A 5571-nucleotide genomic window follows, 5' to 3' on the forward strand; every position below is an offset into this window, starting at 1 on the left:
TGAGCATTTCTTTCATTATTATTGTCATTTCATTTTTTGCCTGAGAGATTATTTCTGATCTGATCTCTTCTATGGCCTGATGGAGTTGTTTCTTTACTTCCACTGCAATAATTTCAGCAATTTCAGGTGTGTGTTTACCAAGTTCTCCTATATTGATGTCTCCTGGACTTGCTCTGAGTGTGGTGGAGTTCTGAGATTATGTATTAGCCCTTCATCTTGTCATGTTTGGTACTGGATGCAGAAAGCTCAGTCTTCCTCTTTCCTGACAGCTCAGCAAACATTGTTAGTGTCCCTAGTTTTCCTGGTGGTCATGCTTGCCCCTCAGTGTTCACTGAGATGCACTGCTTAGTCTGGGGTTTTCTGGCAGTTGCTGAAGTGTATCTAGTTATCCCAGGTCTCAGAAGCAGACAGTGATGTAAGCTCATGGCAGTCCATCTGATCCAGTATCCCCTTGCAGTTCAGAGCATGTGTACAACCCAGAATTGGGTTGCAGCACTGGTGCAAACCCAGACAAGTGGACCCGTGTCCCCAGGCAGTTCAGGGTACAGGCAAACCCAGAGAAGAGTTGCAGGGTCAAAAGTTTGTGGACAGTCTGTTTCTGTGTGTCCAGTCAGTTCAGGACATGCAGAGGAGCCAGATGTGGGACCCACTAACAGCGATCACAGACTGCCTATGCCTGTGACCTCCAGGAGGTCAGGGCACAAGCAAAGACAAATCCTGAACCTCAGTGCTGGCAGCTCATGGTGCACCTGCTCCAGTACCTCACTGGGTGCTGGGCACCTGCAGAGAGAGCCCACATGTGAACCCTGGTGAGAGCAGTTCACAGGCCTTCTGAGTGAGGATTTCATGTCTGTTCTGGGCACATGGAGGATGGAGACTTAGACTGTAATTGTGGCAGGCTAATTTCTTCTTTAATTTCATTTGTGACCCATTGGTTGTTCAGGAGGCTGTTACTTAACATCCATGTGTTTACAGAGTTTTTGTTTCCTTTTGTCATTAATCTCCAATTTCATTGCACTATGGTCAGATAGTATGCATGGGATAATTTTAATTCCTTTGCATTCATTTAAGTACTTTCTATGGTCTAGTATGTGGTCTACTTTAGAAAATGTCCCATGTACAGATGAGACGAATGTGTATTCTGATGTTGTGGGGTGGAACACTCTATAAACATCTACTAGTTCTATTTATTCATAAGTTTCGTTCAGTTCTGTTATTTCTTTGCTGATTTTTTTGTCCAGTTGACCTCTCTCTTTGTGTCAATGTGCTGTTAAGGTCCCCCATTACAATAGTGTTATTAGTTATTTGTTATTAGTTATTGGTTTTTCAAGTCTATTAAGGTTTGTCTGATATATTTGGGTACCCCCATGCTAGGGGCATACATATTTATGATTGCTACCTCTTCCTCATGAAGCTTTCCCCTAACCAGTATGCAGTGACCTTCTTTATCTTTTTTGATTGTTCTTGATTTGAAGTTTGTGTTGTCTGTAGTCAGAATAGCTACCCCTGCTTTTTTCTAGGTTTCTGCCCCATGGAGAATTGTTTCCAAACCTTTGACTTTCAGTCTATGGATTTCCTTTTGAGTTAAATGTGTTTCTTGTATACAGTATATTTTTGGATTTTGTTTCTTAATCCACTCTGCCAGTCTGCTTCTTCTGATTGGTGAATTTAGGCTGTTTACATTAACTGTTGTAACTGTTATAACTGTTATGTGTTGGCTTGTTTTCATCATGTTGACTTGCTGTTGGTTTCTTACTTATACTCTCTGTTTAGTTGCTTTCTCTGGTAGGTGGTTCTTTTCTATTGTTTTTCTTGAAATGTGGTCATTTTTATCTCTTTCTAGGATATCTTTTAGTACTCTTTGTAGGGTTGATTTGGCACTCATGATGTTCTTCAGTTGTTCTTTGTCATGGAAGTATTTTATTTCTCTATTAAATTTGAAGGATAGTTTTGCAGGATACAACAGTCTGGGTTGAAAGTTGTTTTGTTTCAGGACCTGGAATACTTCACTCCAAGCTTTTCTTGATTTGATGGTTTGTGCTGAGAAATCTGCTGTGATTCTGATAAGTTTTCCTTTATAGTTGATCTATTTCTTTTCTCTAACAGCTTTTAACATTCTATCCTTGTGCTGGTTTTCTGGGATTTTGATTATTACATGTCCGAGTGTAGATTTATTTTGGTTATGGCTTGTTGGAGTTCTATATGGCTCACTTACTGTATGGCAGGTTCTTTTTCCATACTTGGGAAATTTTCTGCTATTATTTCTGCAAATAGTGTCCTTATGCCATTTGTATTGACTCCTGCTCTTTTGTTGATGCCTATCTCTTATTGCTTCTTTTTGCATTGTTTTGCAGCTGTTGAATTGCTATTTCTTGTTTCCCTGTAATTTTTAAGAGATCTTTCTTTTTATGATCGTTAGCTGAAATGCTGTCTTCAGGATCTGAAAGTCTTTCTTTGGCTGCATTCAAGCTGTTTTGCTGGCCTTCAGTAGAGGTTTTGATTTTCTGGATATCTCTTTGAATCTGTTTCATGCATTGTAGTTCTTTCCTATATTGCTCAGTTAACGTTTCCATTATTTTTCTATGCTCCTGTATTTTTTTATATGTGTCCTCTTTAGATGTGCTGAGCAATTCTTTCATTGTTGTCATTTCATTTTTTTACCTGAGAGATTATTTTTGATCTGATTTCTTCGATGGCCTTATGGAGTTATTTCTTTACTTCAGTTGTGACCATTTCAGAGATTTCAGGTGTGTGACTTTCAAGTTCTTCTATATTGCTCTCTCCTGGACTTGTTCTGGTTGAGGTGGAGTTCTAAGATTGCATTTTTGTCCTTCATCGTGTCACTGTGGGTGTTGCAGGTGAAGTGCTGGGTCCTCACCCTCCCCAGGCAGCTCACCAGAAAGTCTCTAGGGCCTGTAGATTCCCTGGTTGTCAGGCTTGCCCCATGATGGCAGCAGGAGGTGTCCCCACCACTTCCAAGATCCCCAGGCAGTTTCTGGAGTGTCCAGCTCAGATGAGTGCCCCGACAGCAACAGAGCACTGGCCTTTTTGACCAGGGTCCCCAGGAAGTTGACTGAAGGCACCTGGGCATCAGGCTGACCCACAGTGCTGCAGAACATGTGGTGCTGGATCAGGTTCCTCAGGCAGCTGATGTGGTGTACCTGTCTCTTCAGGACCTGGGACAAACCTGACAATGTCAGCCAGACTTGGAACAACTGTCTGAGTTCCCCAGGCAGATGACTAAGGGTTCCTGGGGCTTCTGGGGCTTCAGATATGAACCACAGTGTCTGTGGAGTGTAAGGCACCAGTCTGATCTCCCCTGGCTGTTGGGTAGTGGTCACCCAGACTAACTTGCACCACAACCTGCAATAACTACTGTGTGTGGGGCACCAGTTCGAGATCCTCTGGGGGCTGGAGAATGGTGTCCTGAACTCAGGTGTGACTTACAATGTCCACAGAGTGTGCATGTCAGTCTAAGTTCCCTGGGCTGCTAGCTGATGATGATCCAAACTAAAGTGTGCCACACAATAACCACGGGGCACAGGGTACCAGTTCGAGTTCCCCTGGTGGCTGGGGAATGGCGCCCTGAACTCAGGTGTGCCTTACAATGTCCACAGAGTGTGCATGTCAGTCTAAGTTCCCTGGGCTGCTAGCTGATGATGATCCAAACTAAAGTGTGCCACACAATAACCACGGGGCACAGGGTGCCAGTTCGTGCTGCCCTGGTGGCTAGGTGATGGTGACCCTGACTAATGCAGGCACTGCAATCAGTACAGGGCACAGGTCACCAGTTTGAGCTCCCCTAGTGGCTGGAGAATGGTGCCCTGAACTTCAGCGTGACTTACAATGTCCACAGAGCACAGTGCGTGGATCTAAGTTCTCTGCGTGGCTGGGTGATGATGACCCAGACTAAGGTGCACCTTACAGTAACCACGAGTCACAGGGTGCAATTTTGTGCTCCCCCAGTGGCTGGGTGATGGCTAACCTGACTCAAGAACTCTTTTCTACTGTTTGTGGGAATGTAAACTGGTGAAACCTCTGTGGAAGTCATTGTGGAGATTCCTCAAAACCTAGGACTAGGGCTTCCATTCAATCCAACAATTCCCCTTCTGGGTATTTGTATTGTATGACCAATCTTACATGCCTATATCTGGTAATCTGAGCAACTACTTTTAAAATAACAATATACAATATAATAACCATTATTAATCCTCATCATCTTGTTTTGAAATTCTGTGTAATTTTTATTGTTTTTTATTTTAAGAAATAAAAGAAGGAAAACATATTAACAAACAGACATCTATTTACAAAATAGCATAAGAACAATACAAACAATACAGAGTTACAAGCAAAGTTGTAGGAAATCAACAATGGTTGTTGTATTATGTATTGATATCTTCAAAGTGGTTTCTCAGGAAAACAAATAGAGACATGCAATATTGCTCAAACAAGTAGTCATTAACTGTTCTTTTCTGTAGAGCAATAGAAGACAGTAGTACAACTATGTTAGCTATCCTGTATATACATACTTACATAATTTCCCCTTCTTTCCCTTCTTGTTTCCCACACCCCAGTTGTCCTTTACTTTTGAGCATTTTCCTTTCCTTTGACAATGTCTATCATATCTCCTAGTTTTTATTCACTTTTTCAGGTCTTACACTAGTGAGACAATACAATTTTTACAAATGCAGGTCTGATTTATTTCACTTATGAGTATGGTCTCTAGTTGTGACCATTTACTTGCAAATGCCTCGAGTTTATCTTTCTTTATAGCTGAATAATATTCCATTATATAAAAGTACCACAATTTTTTTCCAATCCTCAGTGAACGGACATTTGGATTGCTTCCACAGTTTAGCAATTACAAATTGTGCTGCTATGAACATGGGTGCACATATATCGGTGGGGCACAAGGACAAGTCAGGTGGAATTTTTAGTCTTTTTTTCTCTTTAAAATAAAAATCCCTGAACAAAATCAGTATAGAAACACTTTATTTTAAGTGATAAAAATCACTTATAACAAATTCACTGCCAACATCATACTAAATGAGGAAAACTGAAAATATTTTCTTTAACATTAGGGACAAGAAAATCCACCCTTAGCACTACTAATGCAGTACTCCAAAGTTTGCCAGAGCATTGAGGCATTAAGAAGAAATAAAATGGTTTTATTTTTTAAAATTTATTTAAAAAATAAAAGCAGGAAAACATATTAACAAGCAGACATCCGTTTACAAAATAGCATAAGAACACAAACAATACAGAGGTACAGACAAAGTTGTAGGAAATTAACAATGGTTGTATTATGTATTGATCTTTTCATGCAACATCGATCAAACAAGTAGTCATTAATTGTTCTTTTCAGTAACAAAATAGAAGACAATAGTACAACTATGTTAGCTATCCTGTATAAACACAGATACATAATTTCCCCGTCTTTCCTTCCTCTTTTCCCACACCCAAGTTGCCCTTTACTTTTGAGCATTTTCCTTTGGTTTCACAATGTCTGTCATACCTCCTAGTTTTTATTCACTCTTTTAGGTTTTACACTAGTGAGACAATGTGGTGCTT

This window comes from Chinchilla lanigera, unplaced genomic scaffold, assembly GCF_000276665.1.
Source record: "Chinchilla lanigera isolate Chin_1 unplaced genomic scaffold, ChiLan1.0 scaffold00012, whole genome shotgun sequence".
NCBI lineage: Eukaryota > Metazoa > Chordata > Mammalia > Rodentia > Chinchillidae > Chinchilla > Chinchilla lanigera.